The following is a 27,124-nucleotide window of genomic DNA, read 5'->3' on the forward strand; positions in this document are numbered from 1 at the left end:
AACCTTGCTTGCCAAGGAATATAACTTTTTCTGGTTGCAAACCAGAAGATTTGAAGCATGGAAGTGATATAATATTATTTTCATTAAAAATAAAAACTACCAACAATATAGAAGACAGACATGGAGAAATCATAGAGAGAAAGATCAGTAAGGAAATCCTTAAAACAGTCCACAACAGAGAGCTGGTGAAGACCTGAAATAGGGCATTAGCACTGGGATTGGAGAAGTGTTAACTGCTTGAGAGATGTTAAGTAAGGAGAACCTATAATATTAAGTATGAATATGAGAGATTAGGGACTGGCAGAAAGGGAGAAGTTTGTAATTATGTCCAGATTTTTGGTATATACACAACATCAGAGCAAGTCAAGGGAGAAAGATAACAGTTTTGGTGTTAAATATGTTGGACTTTTCTTGTAGGACACGCTGTTAGTAATTAATAGCAGGGAGTTAACGGAAAAAGAAAAAGAGAGAGAGAAGAGAGCTAAAGACAGTTAAGAGTGGAGATACTGACTCATAGTCATCAGAGTCCAGGTAGCATTAGATGCAGTGAGCACTGCAAAGGTTGCTGCGGGAGTGCACAGAATTGAAAAGCGAGACTGGCTAAGTGTAAACCCAAGGAAATGCCAACATGAATGGATAAATAAATGAAGAGGAGGTTATGAAAGAAAGAAAGAGGGGAAACAGAAGAGAATGGTGTCAGATAAGACAGTGCAGGAAAGACTTTTATGGATAAGGTAGTACTCACTAATGAAGCCACAGAATTTAGGCAGTTAGCTTTATCTAGTGTGGACATCATATGCTGTTTGAGTTTTTATTTACAAACTGAATTTAGAGACTACCTTGGAACCTAAGTTTTTGGCCGTTATAGTCCCTTTGGGTTAAACTGAATTAAATACTCTAGGAACCAGGACAGTTTCCTATTGATGTTTCTACACCAAGCAGAATTTGCCAACAAACATTCATCGAAACTAAGCTTGAAAGTGAATATTGCTGAAGAAAGGAATTCATAGATTCTCAGGTGTTAGTGAACTTGTATCTTCATTATGACAGTGGATATGTTTTTCAGTTGTTTAAAACTTAATATGTAAATGACTCTGAGAGAAAGACAGAGAGAGTCCCCAGGTTTGAAGACAATCATTCATTCACTCTGTGTGAATCACATTCTATCATATCTAGCAGGAAAATGTACTTCTGACAGGTCTGGGCAAGTTGAATTTGCCTAGCTTCCTCTCTTCCAATCTTGCTTCGACAGATCTGTATTTTTGCCATTTGATGTCTATCTCCATCTTTCATCAGTTTTTGCTGTATTTCCAGCCTTCAATTTGCTACTTTGGCAGAGTGAAAGAGATTCTAAGCTCGGTATTGACACATTTTTTATTCCTTAAAATAATAAAAAGGGTCATTTCTCTTACCATTCGTATCATGTGAAAATAAGAAACCAATTGCACTGGTCACCCACCTAGCTAAGTTAAGTGGACATGAATTTCAGTGTCAGTAGATGGGACTGAGATGTTGTTTGTTCAACTGGACATCCCTCAACCTGTGGCAGGTTAAGACTTACTGATAATATGAAGGATCCAGGCCCCGTTACTACCAATGAATAGTTAAATCATAGGGTGGTCAGTTCTCAGCCTCTCGGCTGCTCCAAAAAGAAACACAGGAACCAACAGTAAACTACATGATCTCCCTCCCACCATTCTCAATAAAGCCCGTCACATTCAAAGTTTACAAATACACCCGAGAGTTATAGTGGGGACCAAGGCATGTTAATAAGCTTATAAATTATAACAATATAAAATGTCATTGATGGCTTGCTTGCCCAAATCCATTGTAACTTCAAATGCTGTGTGGAACAAGAGCATGGGGATGAGGTTGAGGGGAGGGAAGGTCCCAGGAGCTGAACCTACAAGTGGAGTAACACAAGCTAATGGGATAAACAGAGAGGCTGACATTCAGAAGACCAAAGGGGTATGATCACCAACGCTGAAAACAGAGGTGAGCTGTTGGTGATAAGAAATCCGGTAGTTTCTGACAGGCATGGCCCTATGGAGACTCAGGAACATCCTAGTCAGAGTAAGAATGTTATGCCCTGTGAAAGTCTTTATTAAACATCTATTTAGAGGACTGGAAGAAACTGATCTTCTATAAAATATTTCATCTTCAAAATAAGGAAATCATGAGGGGCATCTAATGTAAGGTAACATTTTATTAAGTATTGCCCTAGAACTATGGTTTTGTGCAACATTCAAATATTTGAAAGATCCTTAAAATCACTTAAATAATAGAGAAATCACTTAATTGTGGCAAACCATGGCAAATCAAGTGTTGTTTGGTTTCAGAATTTCACATTATTTCAGGTGCCAGTTAAGTTACTGGTCTCAAAGGAGGTAGAATCACCACTTGCAATTCTTAACCTGTGCACTGAAAAATTATTTCACATAACCAGGCCTGGACAGATGAAGAACTTTCAAGAATTTTCATTAGGGGTTGTTCTAACTACATTTCAATTATCACATAAAAGTCACATGTGAAAATTTCATTTTACAAGTATCATATTTCTGATTAATTCAGGGACACTTAGCTCTGCTTAGAGGTCTCTGCCCCATCCAGTGACCTGTCCAGTCATCAAATGGGCAGATAGGAAAATAAGATGTCAGAGAAACAGCTCCCAGAAATCCACATAAGCGACCTTCAGGTTAAAGAAAATTGTTCCCAGATATGGTCAACACACTATAACTGACTCTCACCAATGAGTCATGCCCTTGAATAATCCTCTCTCCCTGAATCCTGGCAAAACCTGTGCCTTGCTTCTAACCAACAGAATTTGGCCAAAGTGACAGGCACATCATTCCCATGATTCCATTACACTATAGAAGACTCTGTCTAAACAAACCAGAGCAACAGACTCCCACAAACTGGCTTTGAAGTCAGTTTCCATGTTGAGGGAGGGCATACCAGGAGGGTCACACAGCAAAGAACTGAAGATGACCTCTAAGAGTTTAAAGTTGCCCCCAGCCAAGACAAACAGTTTAAAAAAAAATGTGATCTCAGCCCTACAACTGTAAGAAAATGAATTCTGCCCATACGCTGATACTGCCTAGGAGTGGACCTTTCCCCAGTTGAGCCTCTGATGAGAACACAGATCTGGCCAATACCAAAATTGCAGCCTGGTAAGACCCTGAAGCATGCAAAGCCTAGACTTACCAAAAGCCTGAGCTAAAATATGTGTATTGTTTTAAGTTGCTAAATTTGCAGTAATTGGTTACACAGCATAGAGAAGCAATGCAGCAGGGAGCAAGGTTCGGCTGCTTGTCAGCACTTCACTCACTGGCACTAGTGTAAAAGATTCCAGAGCGAGAAAGGTCCAAGGTATAGACAAGAACTGGATAATTGGCAGGAAGTCAAAACACACTAATTTAGGCAAAGGTATGCATGTGGGGGAGGGGGACAGGGCACAGCGGGGTGCAGGGGAGGAGGGTTGGTAGGGAGGTTGCACCTGAGGAGTGAGGCATGTGATGCGAACCCAGTGCAGCCAAAGCAGAGGTGTTAGAGGCTGGAGGGGACTTCGTCTGCAAACGGGGTGCCTATTTATCGGAGATTACCATAGTCAATTGTGAGAATTAGGCCAGGTATTCCCATACTTTTTTGAGGTAGAACGAACAGAAACTCCAGTTCCAAATAACACTGAGTGGCTGAAACCTCCCCAGCAACTATACACTCCTGTTTCAAGCAATACTTTTGATATAATGATACTCATTAACTATAACAGCATGGAATAAAATAATTATTGAGTCCAATAATTGGACTTCCCTGGCAGTCTGGTGGTTGGGACTTTGCCTTCCAATGCAGGCGATGTGAGTTTGATCCCTGGTCAGGGAGCTAAGATCCTCACAGCCAGAAAACCAAAACAGAAAACAGAAACAATATTGTAACAAATTCAGTAAAGTCTTGTAAAAGTCTTTATTGACTTTACTGACACACACTCAAATACACACACAGTATTTTAAAGGAATTATTGGATTAGGTTCCTTAAGGAAAGCTCCAATTGTGGTACCACTGAACAGTATCTGGGATCAGACCCACAAAGAATGAGAGATAGCAAACACAAACTTTGGTTGTTACACAGATTTAATAGTGACTGTCTTTTCCCTAAAGCAAGCACAATCTTTGGAGTTAGAACTGGATTGACGCCCTAGCTCCGGTCTTTACTAACTTTCTGATTTAGGCAAACCACTGCACTTCTCTAAACATTTGTCTATTCACTTGGAAAAATAGACTGACTCCTCCTCCTGATTGTCACAGGGTCAAAGAGGTAACAAAATGGGAAAATGAAATTATTAAAATAGTCTCCACCAGAGTAAAAAGCGTAAAGTGAAGTGTTACAAAAGTTCAATAGCACAGAGAGTTTAAGGCTTTTTTTTGAGTCAGCCTGTGTGAATTTTAATTTCAGTTCAGTGGTGTATTATCTCTATGACCTTTTGCTAGTTACTTCACCTTCTGGGTGTCCATTTAGCCATCTAAAGGCATGAAAATAATATCTACTTGCTATATTAGGCAGATATTAAATGAGACAATGTATGTGAAATGCTCTAATTTTTCCCTAAATAGTAGGTTGCTGCGCTACCTGATTAAGACTGCTCAGCTTTGGAGCTAGCCAGCATTTTGTGGTTGGGTATGATATGACAGCTCCCTATGTGCCCTTTCATCTTCATTCCCACTGCTCTTCATACTTCTAATTATAACAGTTAATGGTTTATGCTATCATTATACAATTCTGTTAATACAACTAGAATTTCCAGGGCTAAGCTCTTCAATAAGTGTTTGTTGCATTGAATTGACCCAAAATTTGCAGACTGAGGAAGAATTGGTGGGGTACAGGTGATGGGGCTTCCTCTCTGTAATGTTGCTTGGCCTCAATAATAACCTCACAACCAAATGTGTGAGCAGATTTGCTCTTCAGTGGATGAGATAATACCTTTTAGCTTAATAGAAGTGGCTGATTTAATGCAGGATGTTAGATTTGGTATCAGCCTAAATCATATCAGCACCAAATATAGCGGGCACCACTGCCTGCTCGGAATTACGCTACAGGCTTTTTCCCAGTTCCATTTAAGTCCCTCTATATCACTGTACACAAAGCACATTACAAGGACAAGATATTTATACTCCAAGTTAAATGTCTATTCCATAAAAGTGATCTATGTAAGATCAATGTAACTCTAATTTAGCAATATAGGATGGGAATGGAAAACTTTTCATGGATGTAAATGTGAATTTAATAGGCCAAGATGGTTACCCTAGAAAATGACAAGTAAATTGCTTTAGAAGGCTCTGGAAGACTTGTGGAAAACAACTTGCTATTTGACCAGCTGGAGTCATAGGTGATTGCTAAAAGTTTACTTAAAAGTGATACCTTTATCTCTTTACTGGCCTTACTGAAGAGTGTAACTAAAATGCCCCACATGTCCTGAGTTCTCTTTTTACTTTCATGGGTCTACCTGGAAGAATATTCTACACTTTCCTTTAGCAAAACTTTCTTGTATCTCATAATAAGCCATACATAAGCATTATTAGGTAGACAGTTTTCCATGTGATGGTTTAGAAGTCCAGAAATCCCCAATCAAAAATAACCCACAATTCAGTTTAATAATTATAAATACTTTGATCTTCATTTACTATAGTCTAAGTACTATTCTAAGCCTTTATAGATACCAACTCATTTAATCTTCACAGAGTCATCGCATGGAGTATTTCTGATCTTTATTATCATGTTCATTTTACATTAGAGGAAACTGAGACTCAGAGATATTAAGTAACTTGTCCAAGGTCACACAGCTAACTAGCTGCAAAGTCAGTATCAAACCGAGTTACATAACTCTAGATTCATGCTCTTAACCATTAGGCTATACTTAACCCTCAACACAGATAAATCACCAAAATGGGAGTTAAAGGAACTAATTTTGAAGCTCAACTCCTCACTACATAGCTACATGAAAATGTGTAACTTCACTTAAAGAACACGAATACCCATATTACCAGGTGGGAAAGATAAAGAGATATACTCAAAGTCTCCTTCCATGGTGTCTCATTCATTAAGAGGTATTCAATGAATATTCTCTGTATCTAAATTTGATTCCTTCAGATTTTTCATTAGTCCTCCAATTACCCTACAAATAAATTATTGGGATCTGTGATACTTTTAGCAATAACCCCATGAATACCTGAGGAGAAGGCAATGGCAACCCACTCCAGTGCTCTCACCTGGAAAATCCCATGGACAGCAGAGCCTGGTAGGCTGCCATCTCTGGAGTCACACAGAGCCGGACGTGACTGAAGCGACTTAGCAGCAGCAGCAGCAGCCATGAATACCTGAGTATAGTTTGGTTTAACCGGTTAACTCTCTCCAAGAGCAAGCTATTGAGGGGAATTGAAAGAAAAGACAATTCTATTTGGGTGGACCCTGTAAAAAAGTCAATTTGAGGGCATCGGGCACCACTGAACAGGGCAGGCCTAGGCTGGTGACTGTGGAGTTGTTTTGGCAGCCAGAGGTCACTGTCAGCTAAAAGGTAGATGACAAGACAAGAAATGCCAAAGGAACACCGAAAGGGTGGAACCCATTTTACCTGGGGCAGGAACTTTTTAATGGCTGCAATTTACCCTCTGGCCCAATGCCACACTGGAGCATTTGGCTAGTATCATACCAGCAGTCATGTATGGATGTGAGAGTTGGACTATAAAGATAGCTGAGCACCAAAGAATTGATGCTTTTGAACTGTGGTGTTGGAGAAGACTCTTGAGAGTCCCTTTGACTGCAAGGAGATTCAACCAGTCCATCCTAAAGGAGATCAGTCCTGGGTGTTCATTGGAAGGACTGATGTTGAAGCTGAAACTCCAGTACTTTGGCCACCTGATGCAAAGAGCTGATTCATTGGAAAAGACCCTTAGCTGGGAAGATTGAGGGCAGGAGAAGAGGACAACAGAGGATGAGATGGTTGGATGACATCACTGACTCGAAGGACACGGGTTTGGGTGGACTCTGGGAGTTAGTGATGGACAGGGAGGCCTGGCGTGCTGCAGTTCATGGGGTCGCAAAGAGTCGGACACGACTGAGCAACTGAACTGAACTGATACCAGCAGTGGGGTTCACAAAGGATTTCTCTTATTTCCTCCTAAAGACATTAATGATGATGATGTACTTGAACTGAGTACTTTTCCCAGTTTTCCATAGTGGCATATAAGGGGAATGTCAGAGAGCAGACACTCAAGCTTTGGTGCTGCCATCTGAGCTCTGTGTGGAGAAGAAAGCTCTGGGCACTGGGAGTGGGCAGAACTATGGTGATGGACAGAGAACTCCTCAGGCACACAGAGTCCAGGTTCAGTCCGTTGTCCTTCACAGTGGATACATTAGGCATTTCACGCTGCGATGAACGGAGGAGCCATCAGGTACCTCAAGTCACCAGCTTTTGCGGTGAGTCTCCCCTGAAAGTGACAAATCTTAACCATCACACACGGAATCTCACTGAAAGCCAGTACATGTTTATTAGTGCTACGTGTCAGAGAAGCAAAAGCTTTTCCAGACACCTTGTAGTACTTTCCTCCAGAGCCAGAACTGTGTCATGTGACCCCCAAATGCCACTAAAGGGGGTTGTGCAGAGTATTTAGCTTTTCTTACAACCATAGTGGAAGTAAGTTGGGTTACCCTATTTAACATAAGCAGACATCCACAGCCTAGACTAAGGTAGCAGATGTCAATGAAAGGTGGAATTTTAGATGTCAGGAACACAAAGGAGGGAAAAGCAAAAGGTAAATTTTTTGAGTGGGGAGGGACAAAGTGAACGGGGAGGATGGAGCTGCCATTCTGATAAAGTTAGACTGATATTCCTATGAACAATGGTTGAACAAAGAGCTCAAAACTTTGATTTATCTCTGGAACATCTTATCAACATTGATAAGGTGCTTTTTGAGGAAGAAATTTGAAGGAAAAATGAATTATTGATTACTCATGTTAAATGTGGCAAACAAAAATGTGAAATACTCCCAATATTAAATGTGGAGGTGAATTTAAAATGCAAATACACACAAATAATTTAAAACCTAATTTAATATTGATAAATAAAAATCAGCTTTCTTTGGTAGCTGATGCAATCCTCATGATTTTTCCCTGCAATTAGTCTTTCTCTGTTCTATCCTTAATATGTACTGTTAGCATCATGTCTTATCAAGGATCAGTAAATATTTGAGTAAAATGCATATATAAAATTGAACAGTAGATGGAAATGACTAAAACAATTGTTTAAGAAGCTATTTAAAGATTTATGTAGGTATTACATTTACCCAGAGAGCAATGATCTAGAATATCTAGTTTAACTTAAGCAAGAAAGTGTGTAAAGACAAAGAAAATAACTGCAGTTATTAAGGTAATTTTACAATTTATCCTAATCCTCTAACAAATGAGTTTTGACCCATCTAATTGTGATAAGAAAAAATTCAATTTAACTTGACTCAATAGTACTACAGGGAAAAGGGTGAGATAAATTAAGGTTAATGAGTCTATAGATATTTATATTCTTATTATATTGAACACTTTTTACTATTTAGTATATATTTTTCTAAGAGTAACATAAAAAATTATAAGAATTATATCTGTTGTCACACAGGGTCAGAATAAAGTAGGAGGAAAGAAATCATTCATCTAAATATCAGGAAGAATTTGCTGACAGTGGGAAATGTCAGATTGAGAAAGGGCATAATATGTAGAGTTATACTATTAGGTTAGACAAAGAATTAAAACATTCATCACTGAAATCAGCCTTCACCTCCAGAGATGTAGACTAGCCAACATAAAGGACAATAGTGATATACACTGCTTGGGTAATAGGTGAGAGCAGTCAAGGCAAAGATAAATATTTCCAATTTTATAACTCATGTGATATTAAGACCCAGGATTGACATAAATAGCAAATTACCATAAACCTGAAAACAAAGTACATATTGTTGTGTTTGCGTCTACCCTTTACTTCCTACCCGCATTTCCTACTGCTATATAAAAATTAGATTTCCAACAAGGAAGTAAAGCACTGAATATATTCATTTGTTAGGATGGAGTGTGATCTGTGAATTACAGAATATAATATGCAATGGGATCCTCTGGTAAATTTTGTGGAAGACAGATAAAGTCAGCTATCCATTATAATGAGCTTCCCCTCTTCTTATTCACCTATTTCATCAATGCTACAAATATTTATAATTTACTACATTCTAGGCATTATGCTAGAAACTAGATGGTCTCTGCTGTCTTGGAGTGTATAGTCTGCTAGGTGATGGAGAGGGGGTAAGCATAAAATAACCTACTGCTAAAGTATAATCTTCTATTCATTTGTCCATCTTCCTCATTGAAGTGAGAGCTTTGGGGGTGAGAACAATGCCTTATTTATCTTGATACTCCCAAAAACTAGCAAAGTGCATGATACATGGTAGAAATATGGGCATGCAAAAATGGTGGGATAATTTAGTGACTGAAAGGGAGAATGAAGGAAGGAAGTTTAATGAAAAGGGAAGAAAATGGTTGATAAAGGTAAGTGACTGGAGTTAAAAAAGCATGTCCTCATGTTAAGAGAATGCCACCATTTCAATGGTTAAAATTAGACCTTCAGAAATAAAACCTTCAGAAAAATGATCTGTTTCCATCAAAAGTTGACAGAGTTTTAGAAAAGACGTCTTTCCACTAAAGATCAAACATACACTTACACTTTAAGCTAAGTTTCAGGAAGTCAGTATTTCATTCCTAGGTTCACTTTGAAATTACCTCATATGGTGGAACCATGAAACATATGTTTGCCTAGATTTTTCCGCTTGTAGACAGTAATAATTTTTTCTGAGGCACGGGTATACAAGATTAATTGAAACACGTAATTTCAATTTTAGGTGAAAAACATTAGCCCAATTGGTATATTCATTTTCCAATGAGGAACATGATGTACATATTCATTTTGGGTAGACTCAGGAGAGAGTTAGACAAAATGACTCTTAAAGAAACAGAATCTAATTTCCTTTCCAACAGCCTAGAAGTACTGATCTTCTATGACCCTGTGACTCCAAGACCTGAGGAAGGTAGAGTCCTCAGTCACTTCCTGAACTCAGTCTTCTACCCCAGAAAAAGTAGGATCTTGGCCAAGTCACCCAAGGGAGACACAAAGAGATTGTTTCAAAACCACGGAAATATAATTAGGAACTCATCCACAAAATTTCCTCAACTTTGACCTAAAACATTGATTTGGGATTTCCAAATTACTCTGTGATCTGTATTTACGACATTTCTAATAACATCTTCTTAAGCATTGAATGCACCATGCCAATTTGAGAACCACATCCTCACCCTGAATAAAAATCCAGAAGCTCCTGCTGCCCTCCAAGGAATAAACAGCCTTTAGGAAATCAATAGAGGAAGCGGTAAAAGGGCATTTGGTCTAGCTCATTGCACTAATCAGGTAAATAATTAATCCAGCCAAGACAAAATATTTTTGGCAGGATCTAATTGGTACCAACTATGCTGATAGACTGATGAAAATGATAATACCCAGCATTTACCAAGTGTTGACTATTATCCAAGGCCCAAACACTTTTCAAATTATTTCATTTAATCCTCAAATCTTCCAAGAAAGGTACATTTTTTTTTTAAATTGGAGTATAACTGCTTTACAATATTGTGTTAGTTCCTGAGGTACAACAAAGTGACTCAGCTATTAGTGTACATATATCCCCTCTCTCTAGAGCCCCCCTCCTACCCCCTCATCCCACTCATCTGGGCCATCACAGAGCACTGAGCTGAACTTCCTGTGCTATGCAGCTGCTTTCCCCTAGCGATCTGTTCTACACATGGTACTGGATGTATTCTCTCAATTCGTTCAATAGGTGCAATTTTTAATCTCTGTTTCATTGATGAATAAAATGTAGTACAGATTAATCAGGGGGAATCTGGCTCATTTAATCAGAAATTGGGCAGCTGAAAGCATTTCTGGTAATGGTAAAAAAAAAAAAAGAAAAATCAGACTTGAGGAAGAATGGAGAAGGGCAGAACACAGCCCAGATACTTCTACAGAAAGGATGCTGACTCTACCCTCTGCTCCACAACCAGACTCCCAACTCCAAACTGTGTCAGAAAAAGTCTCTATCTGACCCTGCACCTTGGGTCATTTCCTCAAACCTCAGAGTCCTGGGGAGGAGCTGGACTTAGGTCAAGCATCTTTGTATTAGTTGGCAGGAGCCAGGAAAAGGCTAGAGCTATTCAACCCATTCACATCCACCTTTGGCTCCCTTCGTGGGGAAATACAATCCTCCTTTCTTGAAATAATCTTCAAATTTCCTCCCAAATGGGAAACCAGTTTTGACCATGAAAATGTCACCTACACCACTCTCAAAAGTTTATAGGCAAGAATATTATTGCACTGTGCTTTTTAGTCCTATAAACACAAATTTCTAATGTACTCATGCTGAAACTCTTTTATTATAATAATTTTGATCTTTAGAGCAAAATAAATCTTGCCCTAAAAGACTCCAGAAGTGTGGCTAACAAGAGAAAGTTTCAGCCACTTATTTCTAACCTATATCTTTCTTTCAAATGAAATAATTGAGATTAATAATGTTTCTCTCATTCTCTCAATCTTTTCTATTCCTCAGCTGAATGGTAATTTCTCAGGAATGAATTACAATATTGTTTCTACCTGCTCATTTCCATATTGGTAAAATACTTCTAATCTTAACGAATGATCCTCCATCAAATAAATTATTCATTTTTTAAATATTTTATGTTCCCCACTCTATAGATCTATTATTAACTTATAAATGTTAACAAGGGAAGATGCCACCATTGAGCTTCATCAATAATGGATTGTTTTATTTTTTAAATGATTTTTTTGTACTATTGATTGTAAATGGGTTTGACCTGAAGGGCCTTATGCTTTTTCCATTAAAAATGGAAGTAAGCAAAGGCTCAGTGTGGAATAACACTTAAAATATGCTAGACTATACTCTGATAGTCTTAATGAATTGAAGTGGATGTTCAGTCTAACCATTTGGAAAATGGTCCAATTGATGAATTTACAGATAGTATATGAAAAGTCCTTCTAAAATTGAGAGTCAGTAATTAGGAATAATGATGTTAAAAAAAAAAAAAAACTAATCATCTTCACCACAAACTCACCGTGGGACTCTGCTAAAATGAATCCATGCTGCAAGTCAAATCTAAAAACAGGCTCATATAATGAGGAAAAGACAGAAAACTGCACAGTAAAATCATTATATATTTAGTGCATTGAAATAAAAGACTATCATGAAAATGAAACATGTTGACCAAGGAAAAGAATAAAATGCTTGATAGCTATGAATAGAAAAAAATTAGTCCCATTTATGTTTAGATATTTCACTGTGAAAAAAAAAGTTAACTTCAATCAGCCAGAAAAGTTAGTCCTTTATCTACAGTGTAGGTCTTTGCTGCATTTTACCTTTATCACCATATATATCTTTTTTTAAAGGGGATAACAGTAAGTTTATATTTAGCAAAAAGATGTTTCTTTCATTTAATCATTAAGGCATCAAACATTAATGGAACAAATGTTTATGGGGAAACATTGGGATAACTCACAGGGGGGTCATTGATATGGTTGTCTTTGCTTTCAGAATGAGTATAGTCAATTAACAAAAATATAAAATGTAAGTAATTATATAAGTAATAAAGGTATAGCAGCAATATTAAAAATACAGGTAAGTGCTACAGAAGTTTAAAAGCAAAAAATAATATTAAATTATGAGCAAGGTTTTCATTTCAATTTTTAAATTAAAACCAAACTCTGTATTGTGTTGTGAAATGATATTTGCTCTTCTATGGAAATGATTTGGATCTGGGTTATGTGTTAACTTGCAGCTATAAAACATCAGAAATGATCAATCTAGGGAGATGGAAAATCACATAAATTCTAAAGGTCTTAAAAACAATTCTCAAGGGTGAAATCTCCTGTATTATGACTTCACACACCACTTTATGGCATGTAAATCTTAGGAACTATAAGGGAAGGTTATAAATTGCTCGATCCCATAAGATAGCCAGGTGTCCTTGGGTAGACCTTTCTATGTCTCAGTTTCTCAACCGTAACATAAAGGGGTGAAGCTCAGAATCTCTATGATTCTTTCAAGGTCTAATATCCTGAGATTCTAAGACTTTTTACATGGGCCATTTTTCATGCAACCAATTTTCAATCCATGAATAAATGTTGTTAGGTTACCAATTCCACATAAAGGGACTGTACAGAAGTAATTAGATCCCCATGGAAAAGCAATGCCCTATGTGTGCCCCATGCCTCATAAATAGTATACTATGAACATTTGTGAATCCTATGCAAAGTAAGGAAAGACTTGAAGTATCCTTATTTATTTGGAAACAATATTTTTTCTTATTAGAGACACATGGACTATATTCATTTGCACAAAATAGAGAACACAATCTTGTAAACACACCACTTTTTGATGAAAATGTTACTTGTATACAAGGACTGGATGGGTATCAAGATAGCAGAGCTGCCAAATAAATTTCAATAAAAGGGATCCTAATATGAAATTTAAGGTTTTGTTGATTTACACGATATATTCCAGTCTCCAATCTCCACCAAACCTTCAACCTATCTGCCAAGTCTGTGTAAGTACTTTTATTCTTCTTCTTCTTGGTTGTATATTTGCTGTGAAAATCACAGATGAGGCTAAACCTCATATTGAGTTGATGATGTAGAAAAACCACGAACAGCAATATAAGGAGCCGCCAGGTATTTGCAAGAACTCTTTTAATAACACCCACTACTTTCCACCTTCTATTTTATGTTGTGGACTTTCTTCTCTTACATTGTAAGTTAGTAGAGGGAGGGATCCATGTCTGATTTATTTTATATCTGTCACTATGTCTCTAGCATTGCTATTTCTCAGCCAGTAGGTGCCTGATAAATATTTCCTGAATGATTCATTAGACATAGATATATCTAAGCAAAGGAGAAGCAATGAATCCCCCTGGGAACAACCCAATCTAAATATATAGTTTTCATGAATTGTATCCTTGAGGTCTGAATCCCTTTGGTTGTCCATGAGATATTTTGATTCCTTTGAAGTTAGTCTTCTGTTTAGGCCTTGTATGTTTATCAAACTTGTCTATCAGACAATGAAGCTTTAAGGCTTGGACTGTTTCTTCTATTTAATTCAAAGTTGGAGACTGACACTAAATAGAGAAACTTTGCATGCTGATGCAATTCTGGTGGTCCCCACACTAACGATGCCTCTTGTCTGAATAAATAATACAATCAAAGACACACTAATTGTTCATTTCTCTCCTGTTTCTTCTACACCCCTTCTGATGATACAAAAGGATTCCTTTCACTTGAAGAAAATGGGTATGAAAATAGTTTTACCTTCAATTTTATAGGTTAAGGAAATGTCTAACAAACTTTTTTAAATATAAAGAAAAGACATCACTGATGATTTGGCATGTTGGCAGAGAAATTTGGAAAATTTTTGTGCTTTGTGTTGATCATAATTTAAGTGGTGGGGGACACAACAGCACATGTTCCATTCAATTTGGGCTATGGATCAGGAAGAACGTGACTGAAAATATCATTACTTCTCAGAGGACAGAAAGCAAACATCATATATTCACTCTATGATCCCCCTAGATCATGGAAAAGTTACCCTTCTTTCTCTGAATTAGTTTATCCACCATCCCCAGGGATTATCTGTAGGATTTTTCCTAAACATTAAGATCATAAACGTTTCTCTTCTTCCTAAATGTGGGACTTTTCTCTCTAATGTGGGAAGTGGAGACCTGTTAGAATTTAATTTGCTGAAGGTTAAGCAGAGTCATGATTGTAAAACTCCTGACAATCCATTTTGGCTAAGAGTAGATATCTAGCTCAGTGGCTCTTTTCTTTAGGAGAACATCTAAAGCATGGTGTGTCTATAATATAGAAAAAGAGGAAAGGGGTTAAGTTGCAAAATAAAATGCTCATATTCCATTTTTTAAAGTATTTATTTCCCTGTGCTGGATCTCAGTTATGACATACAGGATCTTTGATATTCCTTGTGGAATTTTTGGTTGCGGCTTGTGGGATCCAGTTCCCTAACCAGGGATCAAACTCAGGTCTCGTGCATTGGGAGTGCAGAGTCCTAGCCACTGGGCCAAGAGGGAAGTCCCCAGGTATCTTCCAAATCTAAGATGGCAATTTATTATCATTTCTGTTTCCTTCTCTCCCATTATTAATTAAGTTAACATTAAGATCTTGAAAGTTAACATAAATGACAAGGAACTTTGAACACAGTTTAGTTGGATGAGGGTGAAAATGATACAAAGCATAGGCACCCAGAACTGTGCTCCTAGAAAACAGTGTGTGAGGCACAGTTTTCTTTAGCTTGATGGATGTGATAAAGGACCAAAACAAAATTTTCTCACTCAGAGAAAAGAACTAAGATAAAAGCATTGGCTACAGAGGCATCTTATATCACATTTGACCTCCTCAAGATGGCAGGAATGCAAGGACAAAGCTTTATTACTCATTTAAAAATAAGTAATAGGACATCCTATATCCAGAGAAGCATGTAAGGAGCTTGGAAGTCATCACTCCATCTTAACAGCAGATGAAAACTGAGCAAACTGAAAAATCAACAACTCTTCTAAGATCTGTAAGTGAGGTCACAGGACAAACTACCACCCACCTGTTTTGCCAAAAGTTTTCCTTTCATTTTAGGTTCAAAAGATTTGTCAACTAAAGAAACCACTCAATTTCAGTTTTTTACAGGAGATTATTTGACTTAATCTCATGTACAGTCACTAAAAGAAAAGAAATAGAAACAATAGAGAGAAGAGAGTCTATATCAGCAAACTGAACCTACCTACATTCAGACTTGAACAACACTGGGAAGTCCCTGGTTAACAGCAATCTGGAGTCCCAGTTGGGAAAAGGTCCCAGGCAGTGTGTCTACCCCACAGGTGAGACTTTAAATGGCAGTTTGGGGGCTTCCTCTTATAATCCCAGGCCACAAACTGATATCATCCTCAGTTTGTGTGCAAAAATGCAACTCTGATTTAACTTTACAATGCTGTTTTTTCACTTTGGACCCCCGGGGCAGGGTGGTACTGTCCAGGCCCTCAGGGGCTTAAGAGATACCAAGATCCACCCCCTTTCTTTTTTTTTTTTTTTTCAAGTGGATCTTTTTTTTTTTTTTTTTTTTTTTTTAATTTTTTTATTAGTTGGAGGCTAATTACTTCACAACATTTCAGTGGGTTTTGTCATACATTGATATGAATCAGCCATAGATTTACACTTATTCCCCATCCCGATCCCCCCTCCCACCTCCCTCTTCACCCGACTCCTCTGGGTCTTCCCAGTGCACCAGGCCCGAGCACTTGTCTCATGCATCCCACCTGGGCTGGTGATCTGTTTCACCATAGATAGTATACATGCTGTTCTTTTGAAACATCCCACCCTCACATTCTCCCACAGAGTTCAAAAGTCTGTTCTGTATTTCTGTGTCTCTTTTTCTGTTTTGCATATAGGGTTATCATTACCATCTTTCTAAATTCCATATATATGTGTTAGTATGCTGTAATGTTCTTTATCTTTCTGGCTTACTTCACTCTGTATAATGGGCTCCAGTTTCATCCATCTCATTAGGACTGATTCAAATGAATTCTTTTTGACAGCTGAGTAATATTCCATGGTGTATATGTACCACAGCTTCCTTATCCATTCATCTGCTGATGGGCATCTAGGTTGCTTCCATGTCCTGGCTATTATAAACAGTGCTGCAATGAACATTGGGGTGCACGTGTCTCTTTCAGATCTGGTTTCCTCAGTGTGTATGCCCAAAAGTGGGATTGCTGGGTCATATGGCAGTTCTATTTCCAGTTTTTTAAGGAATCTCCACACTGTTTTCCATAGTGGCTGTACTAGTTTGCATTCCCACCAACAGTGTAAGAGGGTTCCCTTTTCTCCACACCCTTTCTTACATGAAGTGCTGCCTGACTTGCTGTGCTTGCAGGCAGGCACAGATCAGGGCACTGTCCAGACAGGTCAGAAGCAAGCCAGAGGCCTGCTTCCCTGCTTCAGAAGTCTGAACAAGACTTCCTTCATTTTGATTTCGCTGATATCCCCAGTAAATAGAATATATTCCTATTGATTAGAAGGACTGATGCTGAAACTGAAGCTCCAATACTTTGGCCACCTGATGTGAAAAACTGAGTCTTTAGAAAAGACCCTGATGCTGGGAAAGATTGAATGCAGGAGGAGAAGGGGACGACATAGGATGAGATGGTTGGATGGCATCACTGACTCGATGGACATGAGTTTGAGAAAACTCCGGGAGTTGGTGATGGACAGGGAAGCCTGGTATGCTGTAGTCCATGGGGTCGCAAAGAGTCAGACATGACTGAGTGACTGAACTGAATATCTCCAAATGCGAGAGACAAACAGATGAATCCAGAGAATCAGAGAAGTGTCTGTGGGAATCAGTGTGGGTAGGGATACCTGAACTGTCCTTAATGAATAATTCTAGGAAAAAAACACCAATCTAAAATTCCGTACCCTGTGAATGTATCTTTTAACAGTGAAGAAGAAATAAAAACTTTCTCCGACAAACAAAAGTTGAAATTTTGTTGCTGGTGAACCTGCCGTGCAAGGAAGTTTAAAAGAAAATTCTTTAGAAAGAAGGAACATAAGTCAGAAACCTGATAGGAAGTATATCAGAGAAGGAATGAATAAACAATAAACCATTGTTTCTAGAGACAGTACATAAATAAAAAATTGCTGTATAGATAGACTCCTATCTCATTAATTAACCAAAGGCTAAAAATGAGGCCTAAAGACAATCATTGGTATTTTAAAATATTATTTTGTTTAATCCCTATAAGCTTGTCAGTCAATGTGGAAAACATCCTGATATTCTTTTTATGTGACCTTATTTGTTCCCCCATACAATTTAGGCTCATTTTAGCTATTAAATTTTGTATGTTGTATACTTTAAAAGATGGGTAATAATCAGAGAGAACAATTGCAGCATATTTTAAACTCTCTTCAAAAAGCAATAAAGGAATAAGGAAAACAAACCACAAAGAACACCTCTGAAAACATGTTTCTACAGATTAAACTTCCTGACCTCAGCCATTTCCAAGAACTTTAATGAAATTAAAAAAAAAATACCAAGTCTATAAAATAAGAGATCACAAGAGAGATATGGATTGAAGAAATGAGGAGACATCAGATTAGGAAATGAAAAATGATTTGGCAGAACTTAAGAGAGAAAATGCAAATAATAAAACTGTCATGAAATGAAATCTGCATTGGAAGCAGCAAAATAGAGAAGATGGATGTGCAAGGAAAGCTTAGCAGAAGTGAACAAATGATCCAAGAATTTCTAAAGAAAATGGAATGCCTGTAACACAAACATGATTCAACTTAGGCACAATCGGTGTCTCCAAAAGGTGAGAAAAAAAACAATTTTTTAAAAATTATTTTTAATTGAAAGAAACTTCAGAAACTGAAGACAATTGACTCTGCAGTTTTAAGAAGTACTTGGTGTTTCAGAAGAAAAAAAGTTACTATCTGTTTACCAACCAGAACCAATAGTAAAATAATTGAACTACTAGACTTTACATATAAAGAAATAATCTCAAAAATCAAAGCAGAGAAATCATGGCACTTTAAAGATGGAAATAATCAGACAGTTCTCAGAATGTCTTTGAGCAGGTAAGCTACAAACATGAAGCCCCAAGGAAAGAAAGTGAGGCCATAAATTTGTGTACCCAGCCAAAATATCATTCAAGTATAAGATAGATATTTTTAGTTACATGAAACAGATCATAGTTTTCATAAGCCTTTCTTAAAGAATCAACTTGATTTGTCCTCCTGATGAGAAGATGAACTAGACACAGAATTAGGTAGCCTCCTCAAATCACTATACAGTACTGGAGATGTCACAGAAGTGAGAAAGAAACAGATGGATATGAGAAAATATCATAGGAACCTTGATAATCCTCTGGGGGAAATAGAAGGAGACTGAGTTCTGGTACATATGCCGAGGGCAGGAACAGAAATACAGAGTTCAAAGGCTAGGGGTCACATTTGGGAATAGAGAAAAAGAAGAGTTTTGTAGTCATTCTTTGTTGTTCCTTCCCCCTTTACATCCTTTATCACACTGTTTATCATTCCATTGGCTCTGTGGGATTGAAAAAATACATACATACAGAGTATAAAATAAAATCCACAATCATAGCAGGCTGTGATATATCCACAGTCATGTACTAGTACCAGCCTGGAATGACCAGGTAACTTGAGATCACTGTTCTGTCCAAAGAAGGAGTGGACAAGAACAAGCACAGGCCTATGGTAGACCTTGAGCATTTCCTCTCTATGCTAAAATACCTTGAGGACTAGATGATCACAACTCATAGAACCAGCATTTGGGAAAGAGCAGAGACTGAACTAAAGATATAAGAACATTTACTAGGAAAAGGGGATACAGCAGAGGAGGGAAATGAGAATGGTCCATCCCAACAGATCACAATCCCAAAGAATCTTCTTCCTGAAACATGCTCCCCTTCTGAAATATTCCAGGAGGGATGTAATCTAGTATTTTGCCAGTATTTCTTCTCAAGAATGTATTACTAGACCCAAAGAAATGATCTCATGAGGGAAAAGGAGACATTTAAACATAAATGCTATTCTAAAAATTCAATAAATTTAAAAACAAACAAAGCAGAATTAATATAATACATTAAAAAAGAAGAATTTTAAATAAGTGTAATAAATGTCCTTGAAGAGATAAGGGAAGATATTGGAGATAAGATACAGAAATGGATCATCATTTAGAAAAAAAAAAAACAAGTGGAGATTTACGGAATGAAAATGAAATAGATCAACAAAATTAAAAGGCAACCTACTGAACAGGAGAAGATATTTGCAAACTGTATATTTGATAAGAGGTTAATATCCAAAATATATAAAGAACTCAAATAGCACAGAAACTCCCACACAATCCAAATAAAAAACAGAGAACTTCAAATTTATACAATGTTACATGTCAAATTTTTCAACTGGAAAAACAGTGTTCTCAGAAGTAGATGAAAGAATTACACCTACCAATACAATTTTTACTTCAACAATGTTCTTAGATAGTAATTATAGAAGGAAAAAGAAAAAAAAACTAAAGCCCAACATTGGATTTAAGACAAATTTCAACTGAGGAAAAAAGAAATATAAAAATATTCTAGAGAAATACAATAATTCCATGGTTAAATAATAACTTGTAATCATTTTGACCTAGGGTTAGCAAACTGTGGATCCATGGGCCAAATCTAACCCTCAGCCTATGTTTGTTAATAAACTTTTACAGAAACACAGCAACACTTAATCATTCATATACTGTTTATGGCCACTTCAGTGACAGAGTTGAGTAGATGTGAAGACTCAATGGCCCATAGCCTAAAATATTTACCTTCTGGAGCTTGCAGAACAGGTTTGCTGAACCCCAGATTCAGATGATGTGGAGGAAGGAAAAACTCTTATGCTATAATATTATCTAAGAAATTATATGAATACACTAATAATGAAAGACTGGCAGGAAATAGCAATTATATTTGGATGGTAGAAATATGGCTGCTCTCTCTCTCCTCTTTATTTTTTAAATGGGGGAAGTTGTGGTTGTAATACATTTGTATTACTTTTATTTTTCTTATGACTTTTATCTTATTTTTCTGCTTTGTAAGAATATGGCAACCACAAAATCATGAAAAAGCAATATGAAAACAGAAACAATGTAAATTAAAGTTCAATTTCAAGATATGGACAAATCTATTATATGTAAAGCATGACCAGCTTGCCTGTACAAAACTGGTTTTTTAAATTCCACAAAAGTAAAGGAAAATTATCATAGCCTATAAGAGACCATTTATGGTCACTAACCAACAGAATAACAGTGCTACCTTATATTTACATAATATTTTAGTTTACAGACATTAGTTCATTCAACCATAGACTAAAAAGATTGATAAATTTCTATAACCTTTTCAAAATGGAGAAAGGAGAGTGAGAGTTTAAGCACCTTTGCCAGGGCCAAGGAGATTTCCAGTGTATGAAAGAGGAACAGAAAACAGAATTTTCATGAATATCATGATTGCATCCGCCTTTAGTAATAAATAAAGGCTTTTTGGATTCTCTTAAAGTGACTAGACTTTAAACATTGTTTTTCTTTCATTACAAATTATTTTTTCTTACTGGTTTGTTGAAATAATACTGAATAAGCTCGTGATCCCCTTTGTGTTATCACTATCTTCAATTAAGCTAAGTAATCACAAATTCAGTTTAACATGTGACACTTGTTACTGAATGCCTTTGAAGTAGTCATTTTCAAATAAAAAGATTATCAATCAGTCCCTAAAAATTAAAGCCCATGTGGGCCATGAATAAGAGAAACTTAAATGAAAGTAATCATTACAGTTGCGTATCTCTCTTGGTTTCATGTTAGGGTAATGTTTATTTAACTACGTGTAGTTTTATAATGGGCTTCCCTGGTGGCTCAGCTGGTAAAGAATCCACCTGCATTGCAGGAGTCCTGGGTTCAATCCCTGGGTTGGGAAGATCCCCTAGAGAAGGGAACGGCTATCTATTCCAGTGTTCTGGCCTAGTGAATTCCATGAACTGTATATAGTCCATGGGGTCATAAAGAGTTGGACAAGACTGGGCTCAGTCTATAAAGAATCTGCCTGCAATGCAGGAGACTGCCTGTGATGCAAGAGATCCAGGTTTAATCCTTGGGTTTAGAAGATCTCATGGAGGAGGCAATAGCTACCCACTCCAGTATTCTTGCCTGGAAAATTCCGTGGACAGAGGAGCCTGGTGGACTAAAGACCATGGATATAAAATGTCATTTTTCAGTGTGACAAAAGTGCCTAGATTCTAGGCCATCAACTCTTCATGCCTTCTGGAAGATCTGTTAGGGGGCATATGTCTGCCTTCAGGACTGCCTTAATTCTCAAGTTCCAAAACATAATACCAAACTCTACTGGATAGTCTCATATGACAAAGGATCCTTTTATTCTACTCCTTATCCTTGATAAATGCAACATAGTAGTATAATGGGTAAGGCTACCAATATTAATAGCAAACTTTAATTATTGTGATGTACATATTTCTTATTGTTGCAATAAAAAAAGTTAAACTTCATTTCATTATAAATAATAGCTTTATTTTTTTCATTATTTTGTTTTGGAAGTCAGTAATGCATCACAGTTCAGGAAACCTTCATAAGCCCCTGTGCTAAAGAGGCTTCAATGACCAAGGAAATCAAAGGCAAACAAACACACTGAGGCTCTGGGTGTGTAGCCCTCAACTTCACCTTCATTAGAGAATTTTCTTTGAAATCTCATGTTTAGTCTCTAAAATGCATGTTTGTTTTCTAGTTCTTCCGTCTTTCATAAGATAACCCAAATGAACAGAAAAACCCAAATGAACTTTTTCGTTATGCCAATATATATGTGTGTCAATAAAAATTTCAAATTACTTAAGTTTAATTGCTGTTCAAAGAACATGCTGCTTGCTTGGGTATACAGCAACCTCAAGTATCCACTGACATCTTCATGTTTAAACCAAAGGTTAAATTAAGCCTCTGGGAGACAAGTGCAACATGACTAAATCTCATCATTTCAGCCTTAAATGCAAAAAAAAAAAAAAATTATATTGATCTGACTTATATGGAAGTTGTTCTCTCTCAGCTTCCTCAACTGTAAAACCTACAAGCACCCAAATGCATCCAATACCTCCCATGGCACTGGCTCTCCCATCCTCCACACCTTAATCCTGTGCTGCCTTTGTCTAAAACACTCTCCCCACCCACCTGCTCCTAGGACATAAGAACAAATTCCAGGGCATCCTCTGATTTTCCCTGAAGTCTTTCAATTACCTTATCTATGAAATATTATCAGCCAGGTAGATGCTGGTATTCTGTGTTTTAAAATTTTTATTGATACATAGTTGCTTTACAATCTGCTACTTTCTACTGCACAGCAAAGTGAATCAGCCATATATGTACATATATCACCTCTTTTTGGACTTCCTTTCCACTCAGGTCCCCATGGGGCATTAAGTAGAGTTCGCTGCATTAAATAGTATGTTCTCAGTAGTTATCTATGTTATACACAGTATCAATAGTACATATATGTCAGTCCCAATCTCCCATCCCCCCTTGCTTCCCTTGGTATCCATACATTTGTTATCTATGCCTACGTCCCTCATTTTGCTTTGCAAATAAGATTATCTACCATTTTTCTAGATTCCACATACATGACTTAATATATGATACTTATTTTTCTCTTTCTGACTTACTTTACTCTGTATGATCCACTCTAGGTCCAATCACATCTCTACAAATAACCCACATTTGTTCTTTATCATGGCTGAGTAATATTCCATTGTATATAGCCACATCTTCCTTATTCATTTCTCTGTTGATGGACATTTAGGTTGCTTCCATTTTTTATTCTATTACTACACCTTCCTCCACCATAACAAGTATATTCAATTGCAATCATTTGTCTGAATGTCTGTTTCCCACAGTCCCTGTACAACCTTTGAGGTAAGTCCATTTCACATTTGTTTTATTCACTAACGCAGTGCCTGATTGAGTACCAGTAGGGACTCAAAAGATATAGGGGATAGATAAATGAAGTAAACAAGTTAATTTAAGCATCACTTCTTTAGAACTTCACATAAATCAGGTCATTCAGTGGAAAAGTTCTTTATTCTTGGAATTCATTAACTGCAAAAGGAAGAATTTACGCTAAGAAAATGAGTATGAACACACTATTGGAAGGTGCTACATCCTGTCAGTCTTTCCTGGGATAAGAACTACTAATCCATTCTACTAGGGAAGCAAAAAAGTTAAGAGTTTATATAATATGCCACTTGTCTTCCATTTTGAACTAAGTCACTCTTGAAACACAACTCAGAAGCAGCTAATGAGCCCTTAGCATGATTTGGCATCCTGCAATATTAAATAATGTTTAGACTTCACACAATTTTCTGTACTATCACAAGTCAACATTAAAAAAAGTTGAATAAATCCACAGCCATCCATATGATCCCACTATAACTTCCTCAAGAAATCTGACCTCAAAGTAAAAATAAAGTCATTGCTACTTTACCTGGAATGTTGCTGGGCGTTAACATTACGTAAGTTAGCTTTTTCTTTAATAGAGTTTTAATACGAAAACAAAGTTCAGTTGGCCATCTTTTCTGATTCAAATCTCATTCTTCAACAGCTGTAACATGTAATTCTGGAGATACTTATTTCAAACCTAGGTGTTGTTGCCATTTATTTGTTTCTATACAAATGAACTGGACATTACAGAAGGATTGAATTTCAGATCTAACTGATAACATGTGAATCCCGCATGTTACAGGTGAGAAAACTGAGGGCTGATAAAGTGGTGATAAGATGCAGGTCACCTAGGTAAACACTTAAAACCAGAACCAGCCTGGGACTTCCCTGGTGGTCCAGTAACTCAGACTCCAAGTTCCCAATGCAGGGGGGCCAGATTCAATCCACGGTCAGGGAACTAGGTCCCACATGTGGCAACTAAGAGCAGGTATGCTGCAAATAAGAACCTGTAGAGCCAAATAAATAAATATTTTTTTAAAAAGCAGCCATAAGCTTTGTACTTAAATCTTCTACAACACATCATTTTTTAAGAAAATAAGCCATCCTATTCTTTCACTCTTTCTGATTTATCCTCCCTATTAAAGTGTTGATCTTCAATAATAAAATTTTATAATTTTGAGTTTTATAATAAAATCTTTACATTTGCTAAGCCAATTCCCTTCCTTAAACATAGTGTTTTAAAGAGTGAAATTGACTCTTCTACCAAAGTTTCTAGAGGTTTTAACATTAAAGACATCTAAAGGACTCTTAGGGATGTTCTTACATCAGCATGACTTTCAGTAGGGGGTAAAGGGATCACGTAGAGAGGAAAATTGAGCTGGTCTTCATTAGGACAAGATACAATTAGTGGCATCCAGAAACAAAGTATAGCAAATTCTCAGTCAAAAGGACTGACAATTCTAATTTATTAAATATTTGCCAATTTATGCAACACTGTTTTTCAGAGTCAACTATTTTATAGATTGGTGGTGGTTGTATAGTTGCTCAGTTGTGTCTTACTCTTTGCAACCCCACAGATTGTAGCCCTCCGGGCTCCTCTGTCCATGGGATTTCTGAGGCAAGAATACTGAAATGATTTGCTATTTCCTTCTCCAGGGGATCTTCCTGACCCAGGAATTGAACCCAGGTCTCCTGCATTGCAGGTGGATTCTTTACCAACTAGGCCACCAGGGAAGCCCCATTTAATAGATTAGATCAATATAATCCCACTCACCTGGAGTGATACTATGTTTCCTTGGGGCCATCAAGAAATACTGGAAAGGAGCAGGTTTCTAGTGGTGAATGCCTGGAGGAAAGCTTATTGCATGCAGTGGATTACTGTCTTATAGTAACTAGACATTGCCAAAGAGGTCTCTTCCCACCCACATGTCAACAGGACTTTCCCTGAGAACCCCTGAGCCAGAAAGAAAGCACATTTGATACTCTTGTTTTAGCATTCAAAGATGTCATGTTTTTAAACTGAATTAAGTAGTGAGTTAATAGTGAGGAAATTTACTAATATCTTACAAATCTTTGATTATAGATTCATACTTCTAAACTTACTACAAGCATACCTCATTTCATTGTGCTTCACTTTATTGTGATTACATATTCTTTTTTTTTTTTTTAACAAATTGAAGGTTTTTGGCAACCCTGCATTGAGCAAGTGTATGGGCACCATTTTCCCAGCAGCATTTGTTCACTTTGTGTCTTTGTGTCACATTTTGGTAATTCTTGCAATATTTCAAGCTTTTTCATTATTATTATATTTGTTACGGTCACCTGTGATCAGTGATCTTTGATGTCACTCTTGTGTTTATTTCGGGGCCTGCAAATGGTACCCATTTAAGATAGCAAACTTAATGAATAAATATTTGTGTGATCAGACTGCACCATCAATCAACCAATCCTTGTCCCTCTCCCTTTCCTCAAGCCCCCTTATATGCTGAGACACAACAATATTGAAATTGGGCCAATCAATAACCCTACAATGGCTTCTAAGTGTCCAAGTGAAAGGAAGGATCACTTCAAATCAAAAGCTAGAAATGATTCAACTTAATGAGGAAGGCATTTTGAAAACAGATATAAGATGAAAGCTAGGACTCTTGAGTCAAATACTTGGCCAAGTTGTGAACACAAAGGAAAAGTTCTTGAAGGAAATTAAAAGTGTTCCTCCAGTGAGCATATGAACGATGAGTGAAACAGCCTTATTGCTGATATGGAGAAAGTTTAAGTGGTCTGGAGGGAAGGTCAAATTAGTCACAACCTTCCCCTTAAAACAAAGTCTAATTATCTTCAATTCTATGAAGATTGAGAGAGCTAAGGATGTTGCAGAAGAAAAATTTTAAGGTAGCAGACGTTGGTTCATGAGGCTTAAGAAAAGAAACTGCCTCCATAAATAAAAATGTAAGGTGAAGCAGCATGTGCTAATGCAGAAGCTGTAGCAAGTTATTCTGAAGATCTAGCTAAGATAATTAATGAAGGTGACTATACTAAACAACAAATTTTCAATGTAGATGAGACAGCCTTCTACTCGAAGATGATGCCATTTAAAACTTTCATAGTTAGAGAGGAGAAGTCAATGCCTGGCTTCAAAGTTTCAAAGGAAAGGCTGACTAACTCTCTCATTAGGGGTTAATTCAGCTGGTGACTTGAAACTGAAGCCAATGCTCATTTACCATTCTGAAAAGACCCTAAAGAATGATGTCAAATCTACTTTCCTTATGCTCTATAAATGGAACAGTAAAGCCTGGGTGACAGCACATCTGTTTACAACATGGTTTACTGAATATTTGAAGCCAAATGTTGAGACTTAATGCTCAGGAAAAAACATACCTTTCAAACTATTACTTCTCATTGACAATGCACCTGGCCACCCAAGAGCTCTAAACAAAGATGTATAATGAGA

General features: G+C 37.1%; 1 protein-coding gene across 1 annotated transcript in view; it reads right to left on the reverse strand.

Annotated features, from left to right (window-relative positions):
- LOC122697542 overlaps positions 1-27,124 on the reverse strand; it is a 650,597-nt gene that overhangs the window by 1,720 nt on the left and 621,753 nt on the right. The window lies entirely within an intron of this gene.

The sequence above is a fragment of the Cervus elaphus genome, chromosome 7 (assembly GCF_910594005.1).
Source record: "Cervus elaphus chromosome 7, mCerEla1.1, whole genome shotgun sequence".
Taxonomy (NCBI): domain Eukaryota; kingdom Metazoa; phylum Chordata; class Mammalia; order Artiodactyla; family Cervidae; genus Cervus; species Cervus elaphus.